General features: G+C 40.2%; 2 pseudogenes; both read left to right on the forward strand.

Annotated features, from left to right (window-relative positions):
• Window positions 1–4319: 4319 nt before the first annotated feature.
• On the forward strand, window positions 4320–5292 carry LOC129563495 (olfactory receptor 11H6-like; annotated as a pseudogene).
• A 1755-nt stretch (window positions 5293–7047) lies between these two features.
• Window positions 7048–12006, forward strand: LOC129563497 (polypeptide N-acetylgalactosaminyltransferase 1 pseudogene; annotated as a pseudogene).
• The last annotated feature ends 2980 nt before the right edge of the window (window positions 12007–14986 follow it).

The raw sequence follows: 14986 nt of genomic DNA on the forward strand, positions 1-14986 counted from the left end.
GGTACATGAAAAGATGCTCAACATCACTAATCATTAGGGAAGTTAAAATAATAACCACAATAAGATAACTCACATTTGTTAGAATGGCTATTATAAAAAGGACAAGAAATAACAAGTGTTGACAAGGATGGGAAAAAAATGGAATCTTTGCATACCTATTGGGTATGCAAATTGGTTCAGCCACCACAGAAAATAGTGTGAAATTCCTCAAAAAACTAAAAAAGCATTACTACATGATCCAGAAATTTCACTTCTGGGAATATATCCAAAGGAAATGAAAGCACTAATTAGAAAAGATATACACCCACATGTCGTTGGAGCATTATTTACAATAGCCAACTTATAGAAACAATTCAAGTGTTTATCAACATATGAATGGATAAAGAAGATGTTTATATATATGTATATATAATGGAATATTACTCAGCCGTAGAAAGAATGAAGTTTTGTTGTTTTCAACAACATGGACTGACCTTGAGGGCACTATGCTGAATGAAATAAGTCAGACAGAGAAAGACAAATATTACCTCATTTATACGTGGAACCTAAAAACTCCCAAAATATCTACCCCCTGTCCCAAACCAAGCTCATATATACAGAGAACAGATCGGTGGTTGTCAGAGGTTTGAGGTGGAGTGGTGAGAAGGGTAAAGAGAGTCAAAAGGTACAAACTTGCAGTTATAAAATAAGTCCTGGGCATGTAATATATAGCATGGTGACTTAGTTAAGAATACTTATTGCATATCTGAAAATTTTCTAAGAGAATAGATCTTAAAAAATTCTCATGACAAAAGAAAACATTTTATGAAAAGGAATGCGTTTGAATCAGTTCTAGTGAGGTGGATGAACCTAGAGCCTTTTATACAGAGTGAAGTAAGAAAGAGAAAGATAAATATTGTACACTAATGCATATACATGCAATCTAGAAAGATGACACTGACATTTATTTACAAGGCAGCAATGGAGAAACATAGAGAACAGACTTTTGGACACAGGGAGAGGGGAGGAGAGGGTGAGATGTGTGGATAGAGTAACACGGAAAATTACTCTCAGTTCAGTTCAGTTGCTCAGTCCTGTCCGACTCTTTGCGACCCCATGAATCACAGCACGCCAGGCCTCCCTGTCCATCACCAACTCCCAGAGTTCACTCAAACTCATGTCCATCTAGTCGGTGATGCCATCCAGCCATCTCACGCTCTGTCGTCCCCTTCTCCTCCTGCCCCCCAATCCCTCCCAGCATCAGAGTCTTTTCCAGTGAGTCAACTCTTCGCATGAGGTGGCCAAAGTATTGGAGTTTCAGCTTTAGCATCATCCAACGAACACCCAGGATTGATCTCCTTAAAATAGATAAACAATGGGAATTTGCTGTATGTCTCAGGGAACTCAAACAGGGGCTCTGTATCAACCTAGAGGGTGGGGTGGGGAGGGAGATGGGAGGGAGGTTCAAGAGGGAGGGGACATATGTATACCTATGGCTGATTCATGTTGAGGTTTGACAGAAAACAGAATTCTATAAAGCAATTACCCTTCAATTAAAAAATAAATAAATTAAAAAAACATTTTTATAACTATATACAGTGATGGATGTTAAGTAGACATTGTGGCGATTATTTTGTAATACATACAACTATTAAACATTATAGTGTACACCTGAAATTAATATAGTATTATATGTCAATTATACTTCATTGAAAAAGAAAAGAACAGGGTCCAAAAGTTTGAGTCATTTCTCTCCGGAATGCTTTATCTAAAAGAAGCAAGAACATCTCACAAATTAGGCCAGGTTTTAGGGACACCTGTCGAGCACAGCTTGAAATACTATAAAGGGCTAGATGGGGAGGAATCTTCCAGAAATTCGGCGTCTCACCACTTGCACCACAGTCTCTGTTTCTGGGTCCTGTTCAACAGGAAATATTTACTTTCCAGTATCATGCTAGATGCACAAAGGTGGCCCAGGAGAGAACCTTTTACCAAAAAAAGGGAATAATCCTTTTCAAATTATTGAGTGAGTCAACAGGAAAGAGAATGAGAACTCGGATGACATAACTCTGATGTTGACAAATAAGAATTCCAAACTCTCAAACAGCCTCAAAAATGAATTAAAAAAATGTAAAGGAATAAGACAAACACTTGTTGAAGTGTTTGCACCATCATGAGAGTAACCTGTCCTTAGGACAAAATAAACATCTGCTCTAAAAATAGCATGAGATGATCCCTCACCCCTGGAGAAACTGGGTTTCAAAGGCCCCAATTAATGGACTCCTGAGGGAAGGGAGTATTTAGAATGTTATTGACAATCCTGCCTCATAAATTAGCACTTTTCGAATTCATAGAAGACTATAACCCTTTGGAGGAATATAATAGGTTTCAGAGCAACATAGAGAAGTCTTTCTTGTGAAGCAAATATGCCAATTTCTCTCCAAACCAGCATCAGTGTCCAGCAAGGTTAACTCCCTCTCTGGGCTGTTGGCTCCCAAGCATGGCATGCCCTTCGTCTTGGCTGCCTTTTGCTGCAGCAAAAACAGAAGATGAGAAGTCCAACTCGTGAATTCTGTAAGGAAATGGGTTCAGAAGAGGTACAAGTATAAGACAATTCTAAGTGTGCCTTTTAGCTTGCCTTCTTTTGTGTGACCGTAAAAATAGTGACACCTCAAGATATATGAATTAATGTAAAGACACTCATCCTTGCAACTAAGAGGGCTGGGAAAAAGGGAAATGAGAGAGCTGAAGATGAGGAAGGAACCTCAACCATATGTAAATTTTGTCCTTATTAATCAAGTAGTTGTACCCAGTCAGAACCTTTGCGGGGAAAAAAGTTGTTAGCAAAGTGACATCTGGAAATAACTGGCAAAACAGTTAGGAGAAGCCCTCCATTTAAGCCCTCCCTGATTTTAGCTATGTTTGGCTCTGCCACAGATCCTGTGATCTCTGCTGTAAGGAGGGAGAGCAAGGTGATGATTGAGCAACCCAGATTGGTGAGTTCACTCCCACATGGTTTCTAAAGCCATTGGAATCCTCCTGCATGTTAGCACCAAATACTTCTTGCTATTTTCACCCTTTTCTCAAGGTTACTTTGGCTTCTAACTCTCAATTCCTGCTTCAGGGAATTCTTCACAGCATTGCTCTGCCATATATGATCTATTCACAGACTGAAGAGAAGCCTTGCAGTGTGATATGAAAAATTGTGAATTTCTCTCATGCATTGTGTCACTAATCGCAATCATCAAGATTATTCTTAAAGCTCTAACTTTATGTGATCTGGAAAGTGATCAGTGTTATAACTAAAACACTAATAAACATTCTTAGATGGAAAATTTTATTAAGTGTCTGGGTCTGTATTTTGTGTGTCTATTTTCCTAAATAAGCATCATGACTCAGTCATGTCACGTCTGGTCACTTTGGCGCAACTAATAACTGACCCTCACTAACAGAGGGGATTCAGAAAACAAATGAATATGACCAAACTACTGATAATAGCATTGTGAGTATTTGTTATTTTCTGAAACTGTCCCTAACCCAGAATAGGGGACTTTCTAGGAATTCTGACACCTCAGGCAAAAACCTCAAAAATCCTTAAGTGATACACCAGATACATTGCTCACGTTAAAAAAAAAAAAAATTGTAAATAAAGTTTTAACTTAGACCAAAGTTTTAAAGAAATATTTTAATTCAATAAGTAAAAGATGAGACCAGATGGAAGTCTTTATGTAGGTATCTGGACTTCAAACTTTTCTTGAACTACAAACAATGATGAATACTGAAGAAAGGATAGCACACTGACATTTTTTGTCTTGGTTATCAGATTGTGTTAAGATGTCAACACTTACGGTAGCAACACTGATCCAAAATAAATATGAAATGCATAAAGTTTTCAGTGTCTTATGTTACCTTTTATTCTCTCTTCCAATTTCTATCATTTGTGTCTGTAATTCCAAAAATCTGAGAAATTGAAATTCTGTGTCCAATATTAAGAATCTTTTATATTTTATTCTATAGATAAAAATACATGATTATCATACTTACTTTCATTTGTAAGTATTGTCACTAACCTGCAAGCTGCTTATTGAATAAGATCCTGTCATCGCTGTATCTGAGAAAATACTGAAAGAAGAATGAGAAAGTCTGAAATTCAAAGTCAGATCATATCAAGCATTCTTAAAGTTTGACAGTCTTCAGTAGTATAGTTAGCTTATTATTTATTTAATAAAATAATAGGATCTTGAGGGCTTTAGACCCTACTGAAGGGGAAATATTCCTGAGGATTGAAGAATAAAGTCATCTCTGTGGCTCATTTTTTCCTCTCCACCTCTTAGGAAGCCATGAATGTGTCAGGAGTCAGCACAGTGACTGAATTCATACTCCTGAGCTTTCCCTGCTCTAGAGGCTCGAGTCCTCCTCTCTGTGCTCTTCTCTGCGTCCTACATCCTGACACTGATGGGGAATGGGGCCATTGTCTTTGCAGTGAAGCTGGATCACAGACTCCACACTCCCATGTACACTCTGTTGGCCAACTTCTCGTTCCTGGAGATGTGTTACATCAACACCACTGTTCCCAATATGTTAAGGAACTTCCTGTCTGAGACCAAAACCATCTCTTTCACTGCCTGCTTCCTCCAGTTCTACTTCTTCTTCTTCATGGGCACCACCGAGACCTTCTTACTGCCCCTCATGGCTTTTGATCGATACTTGGCCATCTGCCGACCTCTCCACTATCCTACCATCATGAGCAGCCGTCTCTGCATGAACTTGGTGGGCCTCTGCTGGGTAACAGCCTTCCTCTGCTATCCAGTCCCTATCTATTTCATCACCCAACTCCCCTTTTGTGGCCCCAATACCATTGACCATTTTGTCTGTGACCCTGGTCCCCTTCTGGCCCTGTCCTGCATCCCTGCCCCTGGAATTGAGCTTTCCTGTTCTATATTGAGCTCTCTTATAATCTTTATCACCTTCTTTTTCATTCTTGGGTCTTATACCCTGGTTCTCAGAGCAGTGTTGCGTGTCCCTTCAGCTGCTGGCAAACGTAAATCCTTCTCCACCTGTGGTTCCCACTTGGTAGTCGTGTCATTGTTTTATGGAACCCTCATGGTCATGTACATCAGCCCAACTTCTGGAAATCCAGCTGGGATACAGAAGATTGTAACCTTGTTCTACTCCTCCTTTACTCCACTTGTAAATCCACTGATCTATAGTCTCCGGAACAAGGACATGAAGGCTGCATTGAGAAAAATTCAGAAGTGCACAAAAATTAGTCAAAGGGAGTTAGAGACCATGAGTGGATCAAGATCAGAATGATTATTTTTACTCACTTCTATTCTCCATTTAAAAATAGGTCTTTATTCATTTGTACCTAGAGATGTAGACTCAAAATGATATATTGCTGCCTATTCAATAATAAAATTAGTACACTAAACTAAATCAGACCTTGTTGCTAAGTCAGAGTTAGTGGATGGTAATTTGAATTAAATGTCCTGGATATGTGGACAGTAGACTCTTCTAACCTGGTCTCCAGGAAGCACTTGCACTTTTATTGGTGATGACCTACCTGGTTCCTGACCTCCCTGGTTCCTGACCTCATGCATTTTTGACCTCTATTAAGTGCATCCATTCTTACACTTGAGTTTTCTGACCTAAAGATGTCTGTTCTCTCTGTTCTACTCCTGCAGAAGAGTAGAGCATTCACACCTTTTTACCCAGAAAAGTGCAAATTAGAAAAATCGAGCCAAAATTTTTACTTAATTGACATCCAAAAGATTAATAATGGTGAGAATTGGACTGTGAAGAAAGCTGATCACCGAAGAATGGATGCTTTTGAACTGTGGTGTTGGAGAAGACTCTTGAGAGTCCCTTGGACTGCAAGGAGATCCAACCAGTCCATTCTAAAGGAGATCAGTCCTGGGTGTTCATTGGAAGGACTGATGCTAAAGCTGAAACTCCAATACTTTGGCCACCTCATACGACGAGTTGACTCACTGGAAAAGACTCTGATGCTGGGAGGGATTGGCAGCGGGAGGAGAAGGGGATGACAGAGAATGAGATGGCTGGATGGCATCACCGACTCGATGGACATGAGTTTGAGTGAACTCCGGGAGTTGGTGATGGACAGGGAGGCCCGGCGTGCTGTGATTCATGGGGTCGCAAAGAGTCGGACATGACTGAGTGACTGAACTGAACTGAAAGCACTATCTCCTAAATATGTTTCATTATTACTTTGGGAGCATTTTTTTTTTTTAATATATAGATTTGCAAGCCTTTTGCCAAATTTCTTAAGTAAGAATCTTTAAAGTGGACCCTGGATATCCTTATTTTAATGTTACTCAAGAAATTCTGGTACACCTAAATTATCACCAGTTCACAGATGAATCTTATAGAGTCACTATTTAAAATAAATACATGACAGGGAAATAAAATCTTATGTTGGTTGGGAAAAGTGTAAAAAGTTACGGTGCATACTACAGATGACTCAAACACTCATGCAGTAGCAGTAGAAGTTTCTTTTCCTGCCTCTATTTTTAAACCCTCAATTTAAAAATAAGAAATAGAGTACATTTTCTTACCTTTTCTAACTGTGCAAGATAATTAATATACCTGGAAGTAGGCTTACATTTAAAAAAGATCAGCATATAGTGACTATATAAATTGGGTTAGTTTCACATGAAGGAAGGTGTTGAGTGCACCACCCAGAAAAGGTAAAAGCAGACAGAGAGCAAAAGACAGTGATATTCAAGATGCTGAAACAAGACAAATGAAGAGGAAATTGATGACAGGTCCAGGTAATTTGACCTGACCATTTGGTCAAAAATAATGACTTGAGTGGCTGAGAAGGCGGTGCGGCGGCCCGCGGCCGGAGAGGAGCGCAGGTATTGCCGCCGCCGCAGCTTGCGGAGCGAGCTGGAGATGTGAGACATGCGGATTTGGGATGTGAATTCACTTGAACAGCTACTTCGGGGTTATGAAAGTGATTCCTGATGAAACTGAATTGGAATAATTTTCATGATCTTTGTATATTTATATATATATTTTAAAATTTTGCCTTTGACTTAAAGTGCCATGAGAAAATTTGCATACTAAAAGATGGTCCTAGCAACCTTCTGGATTTGGGTACTCTTGGATATGTTCCTGCTGCTTTACATCAGTGAATGCAACAAATGTGATGAAAAAAAAAGAGGGAGAACTTCCTGTTGGGGTTGTTTTAGATCCAGTACAAAAGCCTCATGAATATCCTGGAGAAATGGGGAAATCAGTCGTCATTCCTAAAGAGGATCAAGAAAAGATGAAAGAGATGTTTAAAATCAATCAGTTCAATTTAATGGCAAGTGAGATGATTGCACTCAACAGATCTTTACCAGATGTTAGGTTGCTGCTGTTAAGTTGCGTCAGTCGTGTCCGACTCTGTGACCCCATAGATGGCAGCCCACCAGGCTCCCCCATCCCTGGGATTCTCCAGGTAAGAACACTGGAGTGGGTTGCCATTTCCTTCTCCAATGCATGAAAGTGAAAAGTGAAAGTGAAGTTGCTCAGTCGTGTCCGACTCTTCCTGACCCCATGGACTGCAGCCCACCAGGCTCCCCTGTCCATGGGATTTTCCAGGCAAGAGTACTGGAGTGGGGTGCCATTGCCCTCTCGAGGTGTTAGGTTAGAAGGATGTAAAACAAAGGTGTATCCAGATAGCCTTCCTACAACCAACTGTTTTCCCCAAATGAGGCTTGGAGAACACTTCTGCAAACTGTTCATAGCATCATTAATCGCTTACCAAGACACATGCTAGAAGATATTGTTCTAGTAGATGATGCCAGTGAAAGAGACTTTTTGAAAAGACCTCCAGAGAGTTATGTGGAAAAAAAAAATTAAAAGTACCTGTTCACGTCATTCAACTGGAGCAACGTGCTGGATTGATCAGAGCTAGGTTAAGAGGCACTGCTGTGTCTTAAGGCAAAGTGAATACCTTTTTAGATGTGCACTGCAGGGTGGCTGGAGCCTCTCTTAGTTCAGTTCAGTTCAGTCGCTCAGTCGTGTCCGACTCTCCGCGACCCCATGAATCACAGCACGCCAGGCCTCCCTGTCCATCACCAACTCCCGGAGTTCACTCAAACTCATGTCCACAGAGTCGGTGATGCCATCCAGCCATCTCATTCTCTGTCGTCCCCTTCTCCTCCCGCCCCCAACCTTTCCCAGCATCAGAGTCTTTTCCAGTGAGTCAACTCGTCGCATGAGGTGGCCAAAGTATTGCAGTTTCAGCTTTAGCATCAGTCCCTCCAATGAACATCCAGGATTGATCTCCTTTAGAATGGACTGGTTGGATCTCCTTGCAGTATAAGGGACTCTCAAGAGTCTTCTCCAGCACCACAGTTCAAAAGCATCGATTCTTCGGCGATCAGCCCTCTTCACAGTCCAACTCTCACATCCATACATGACCACGGGAAAAACCATTGCCTTGACTAGACGGACCTTGGTTGGCAAAGTAATGTCTCTGGTTTTTAACATACTATCAAGGTTGGTCATAACTTTCCTTCCAAGGAGCAAGCGTCTTTTAATTTCATGGCTGCAATCAGCATCTGCAGTGATTTTGGAGCCCTAAAAAATAAAGTCTGACACTGTTTCCACTGTTTTTCCATCTATTTCCCATGAAGTGATGGGACCAGATGCCATGAGCTTTGTGTTCTGAATGTTGAGCTTCAAGCCAACCCTTTCACTCTCCTCTTTCACTTTCATCAAGAGGCTTTTAAGTTCCTCTTCACTTTCTGCCATCATGGTAGTTTCATCTGCATATCTGAGGTTATTGATATTTCTCCCAGCAATCTTGATTCCAGCTTGTGCTTCTTCCAGCCCAGCGTTCCTCATGATGTACTCTGCATATAAGTTAAATAAGCAAGGTGACAATATACAACCTTAACGTACACCTTTTCCTATTTGGAACCAGTCTGTTGTTCCATGTCCAGTTCTAAGTGTTGCTTCCTAACCTGCATACAGGTTTCTCAAGAGGCAGGTCAGGTGGTCTGGGATTCCCATCTCTTTCAGAATGTTCCACAGTTTATTGTGATCGACACAGTCAAAGGCTTTGGTATAGTCAATGAAGCAGAAATAGATGTTTTTCTGGAACTCTCTTGCTTTCTCCATGATCCAGCGGATGTTGGCAATTTGATCTCTGGCGCCTCTGCCTTTTCTAAAACCTGCTTGAACATCTGGGAGTTCACGGTTTACATACTGCTGAAGCCTGGCTTGGAGACTTTTGAGCATGACTTTACTAGCGTGTGAGATGAGTGCAACTGTGCAGTAGTTTGAGCATTCTTTGGCATTGCCTTTCTTTGGGATTGGAATGAAGACTGACCTCTTCCAGTCCTGTGGCCACTGCTGAGTTTTCCAAATCTGCTGGCATATTGAGTGCAGCACTTTCACAGCATCATCTTTCAAGACTTGAAATAGCTCAACTGGAATTCCATCACCTCCACTAGCTTTGTTAGTAGTGATGCTTTCTAAGGCCCACTTGACTTCACATTCCAAGATGTCTGGCTCTAGGTCAGTGATCACGTTATCGTGACTATCTTGGTCGTGAAGATCTTTTTTGTACAGTTCTTCTGTGTATTCCTGCCACCTCTTCTTAATATCTTCTGCTTCTGTTAGGTCCATGAACAGTAACAAAGGCCAAAATGATAGGATACTGAATGAGGAATTCCCCAGGTCGGTAGGTGCCCAGTATGCTACTGGAGATCAGTGGAGAAATAACTCTAGAAGGAATAAAGGGATGGAGCAAAAGCAAAACCAATACCCAGCTGTGGATGTGACCAGTGATAGAAGCAAGGTCCGGTGCTGTAAAGAGCAATATTGCATAGGAACCTGGAATGTTAGGTCCATGAATCAACGCAAATTGGAAGTGGTCAAACAGGAGATGGCAAGAGTGAACGTCGACATTCTAGGAATCAGTGAATTAAAATGGACTGGAATGGGTGAATTTAACTCAGATGACCATTATATCTACTACTGTGGGCAGGAATCCCTTAGAAGAAATGGAGTAGCCATCATGGTCAACAAAAGAGTCCGAAATGCAGTACTTGGATGCAATCTTAAAAATGACAGAATGATTTCTGTTCGTTTCCAAGGCAAACCATTCAATATTACAGTAATCCAGGCCTATGCCCCAACCAGTAATGCTGAAGAAGCCGAAGTTAATCGGTTCTATGAAGATCTACAAGACCTTTTAGAACTAACACCCAAAAAAGATGTCCTTTTCATTATAGGGGACTGGAATGCAAAAGTAGGAAGTGAAGAAACACCTGGAGTAACTGGCAAATTTGGCCTTGGAGCACGGAATGAAGCAGGGCAAAGGCTAATAGAGTTTTGTCAAGAGAATGCACTGGTCATAGCAAACACCCTCTTCCAACAACACAAGAGAAGACTCTACACATGGACATCACCAGATGGTCAACACCGAAATCAGATTGATTCTATTCTTTGCAACCAAAGATGGAGAAGCTGTATACAGTTAGCGAAAACAAGACCAGGAGCTGACTGTGGCTCAGATCATGAACTCCTTATTGCGAAATTCAGACTTAAATTGAAGAAAGTAGGGAAAACCACTAGACCATTCAGATATGACCTCAATCAAATCCCTTATGATTATACAGTGGAAGTGAGAAATAGATTTAAGGGACTAGATCTGATTGATAGAGTGCCTGATGAACTCTGGATGGAGGTTCGTGACATTGTACAGGAGACAGGGACCAAGACCATCCCCATGGAAAAGAAATGCAAAAGAGCGAAATGGCTGTCTGAGGAGGTCTTACAAATAGCTGTGAAAAGAAGAGAGGCGAAAAGCAAAGGAGAAAAGGAAAGATATAAGCATCTGAATGCAGAGTTCCAAAGAATAGCAAGGAGAGATAAGAAAGACTTCCTCAGTGATTAATGCAAAGAAATAGAGAAAAACAACAGAATAGGAAAAACAAGAGATCTCTTCAAGAAAATTAGAGATTCCAAGGGGACATTTCATGCAAAGATGGGCTCGATAAAGGAGCCTCTCTTAGGCAGGATCAAACATGACAGGAAGACAGTGGTCTGTTCTATCATAGATGTGATCAGGGATGGTGCTTTTCAGTACATGGCAGGTTCTGACATGACCTATGGTGGATTCAACTGGAAGCTCCACTTTCGCTGGTATCCCGTCCCCCAAAGAGAAATGGACAGAGGGAAAGGTGATCAGACTTCCTGTGAGAACATGTACAATGGCAGGAGGCCTTTTCTCTATAGACAGAGGTTAGTTTCAGGAAATTGGAACATATGGTGCTGGAATGGATATTTGGGGAGGAGAAAACCTAGAAATTTCCTTTAGGATTTGGCAGTGTGGAAGAACTTTGGTGACTGTTACTTGCTCACATGTTGGACATGTGTTTCGGAAAGCTACACCCTACATGTTTCCAGGAGGCAGAGTATCAATAAAAATAACAGATGACTTGCAGACGTGTGGATGGATGCATTCAAGAATTTCTTCTATATAATTTCCCCAGGTGTTACAAAGGTAGATTATGGACCTATATCATCAAGACTTGGTCTAAGGTACAAACTCGAATGCAGACCATTCTCTTTGTACCTAGAGAATATTTATCCTGATTCTCAGATTTCCCATCACTATTTCTCTTTGAGAGAGATACAGAATGTGGAAACAAATCAGAGCCTAGATAACATGGCTAAAGAGATTGAAAAAGCTGGGATTTAACTGTCATGGTATGGGAGGTAATCAGCTTTTCTCTTACACTGCCAACAAAGAAATTAGAACAGATGACCTTTGCTTGGATGTCTCCAAACTTAATGACCCAGTCACAATGCTCAAATGCCACCATCTAAAAGGCAACCAGCTTTGGGAGTATGACCCAGTGAAATTGACCCTGTGGCATGTGAAATAGTAACCAGTGCTTGGCCTCAGACGGGGACAGCCATGTACCCAGCATCAAAGACTGCAATGGAAGCCGGTTCCAGCAGCGGCTTCTTTGGAATGTCACCCTTCCAGAAATATTCTGAGACCAAATGTGCAAAAAAAAGGAAAACATAAGGATTGACTGGGATACCTCAGCATACATTTCTGCCACATTCTTAAGTAGCAAAAAAAGGAGAAGTGCTTTCTTCCTGCAGGATGTAAGATTTCAGTTCAGTTCAGTTCAGTCTCTCAGTCGTGTCCGACTCTTTGCGACCCCATGAATCATAGCACCCAGGCCTCCCTGTCCATCACCAACTCCCAGAGTTCACTCAAACTCATGTCCATCGAGTCGGTGATGCCATCCAGCCATCTCATTCTCTGTCGTCCCCTTCTCCTCCCGCCCCCAATCCCTCCCAGCATCAGAGTCTTTTCCAGTGAGTCAACTCATCGCATGAGGTGGCCAAAGTATTGGAGTTTCAGCTTTAGCATCAGTCCTTCCAATGAACACCCAGGACTGATCTCCTTTAGAATGGACTGGTTGGATCTCCTTGCAGTCCAAGGACTGCAAGACTCTCAAGAGTCTTCTCCAGCACCACATCCATTCTTCGGTGATCAGCTTTCTTCACAGTCCGACTCTCACATCCATACATGACCACTGGAAAAACCATATCAGCCATTAAAACTTTAGACTGCCCTCACTTTTACTAGATGTGGACCAGCCTTCCTGTCCAAGGACATGCAGCTACATAGTAGCGAGACTGTGCACACTGATGTTTACAAGATTGAAAGAGTGGTTCAAGGATCATCATAAAGAATACTCAGACTGAAACAATCTATGAACTGTGCTTTCCAGAGAGCTGCACTTTTATGGTTTGCTTGCGCATCAGTGATTCTTGCTGAATGTGCTGTCATAATGAAGAGATGTCTAAGAATTTTTTCTGATTAGAACTAGTAGACAGTATATTAAATACTGATATAAATATAAATGAAAAACTACTGGAACCAGATTCAGAAGCATGAAAACATTTTCACAATTTAAAAAACAAACTATACTAAATAAGATTTAAAGGAAGTTAAAACAGAATTATGAGAAGTACAATTTGTTATAATATAGTATCAAATTTCTCTGTAGATTTTATACCTCAGTGGGGAAAAATAACTGATTCCAACAACATTCCTTCTGTTTTCATCTATGATAGTCATGGATTTTTTTTCCTTTGGAGTGCTGAAATTTAGCTGAAAAAAGTGGCTCTTTGAATGTAGTTTTAATTGCTTTCTACAGTTTTTTTTGTTTTTTTTGTTTGTGGGCTGTTGGAATTGTAATTTTTAATTGCCTTCAAAAAATGGGGATTTAAAGTGGTGTCTGGTCTTACTGAACAAATTAGATATCTCAGCTGTTCGTGGGTCAACTGGCTTACAGGCTTTCCTCACACACATACATTTCTAATTAGAGTTTCAACTTCCTAACTTGATTCAACTGATTATGCTTTACACACCCAAGATTCATACTATTGTACTACAGATTTGTTTTCACAGCAATAAATCTTCTGTTCTTTGTTTATGATTCCACTCAACAAAAGGCCTGCAGAAGTGATTTATAATTTGGGTATTTGGAGATGGTATGTTTGATGGGTTTTTGGAAAACTTTTTTCACTCCATGTGCAGATGTGCTTCATTGTCAAGTGCATATTTAGATTAGGTTCTTGAATCATAATGTTGATCTGCTGCTTTTTTTTTCTTTTTAACAAAATCCGACTGAAAATGTTAAAAAAAAAATCACTTGGCATCTGGCATCTGGGGTTGATACATTTCATTCATTCATTTAAAGACAATTATTTACCGCCTTATGTGCACTGGGCTTGTATCGGTGTAGAAGATCAGGTCCCTGCCTTTGTCTTTCTTGTCAGAGAGTCAGATAATAAGCAATTAAAGCTTAATAAGCACACTTGGATAGGCAGAAACTTCTTTGACCTGCAAAGAGCATTTTCAAAAACCTAATAGCTAACATTATATTAATACTTAATGGTGAAATTGAAAGCTTGTCCCATAAACTCAGAAATAAGGCAAAATGTCTGTTTTTATCACTTCTATTCAACAATGTATTGGGAGTGTTAGTGCAATCACACAAAGAAATGAAATAAATGGCACCTACATTGATAGAAGTATATTGTTTTTCATTGGCTATGAAATGACAATCTATATAGAAAATTCAATGAAATCTACAAAAAAGGTTACTAGAATTAATAAGTGAGTGTAAACTATTAATGAACATAAACTCCAATGAAACAGAGTTAGGCAACCAGAAAGGAAACTTTCTTGCCCTGCCACAGTAGTAGAGCCCAGCAACAAGATAAGCTCCTCTTCTATCCTGGCAAGCACTCAGCCCATGAAAAATCATGGACTCTGTTTTCTGTAGCCTTCTCCTTCCCTTGACCATGTCGGCAGCTGATGTGGGTCATCATGATTGCAGACACTGAATCGCAATTCTAGGCTGATTCTGAATAAACTTTTTTTTTTCGTGGAGAAATATCTGGCAGTCTATTTGTTTCAAGTCAACAAGAATTTTGCAGGATTTTAAGATCAAAGAATCTTATACAAAAATATCTTATATTCTATATACAGGTACTAGTGACAAACAGAATTGTTATATTAAAATGCCATTTACAGTGGCTTCACAAATATTAAAGAGATAACCTTGATAAAAGATATGAAAAAATAATAGTTATGAGAAATTAAGAATTTTGGAGTAGGAAATTGCAACCCACCTGAGTATTCTTACCTGGAAAATTCCATTGACAAAGGTAAACCTGATAAAAGATATGAAAGACCTATACAATGGAAACCAAAAACATTGCTGTGGGACATGAAAGATAAATCAATGTAAAAATATAACTTGTTCATGGGTTGGAAACCAGTATTGATGTGGAGAAAAAGGAACCTTCTTACACTGTTTGTGGGAATGTAAATTGGTACAACCACTATGGAGAACAGTATGGAGGTTCCTTAAAAAAAAACTAAAAATAGTACTACTATATGATTCAGCTTCCTTGGTGGCTCAGTCAGTAAAGAATCTGCCTGCAATGC

Source organism: Moschus berezovskii, chromosome 9 (genome assembly GCF_049115385.1).
Source record: "Moschus berezovskii isolate FMDL1 chromosome 9, NW_MosBer_1.0, whole genome shotgun sequence".
In the NCBI taxonomy this organism is placed as follows: domain Eukaryota; kingdom Metazoa; phylum Chordata; class Mammalia; order Artiodactyla; family Moschidae; genus Moschus; species Moschus berezovskii.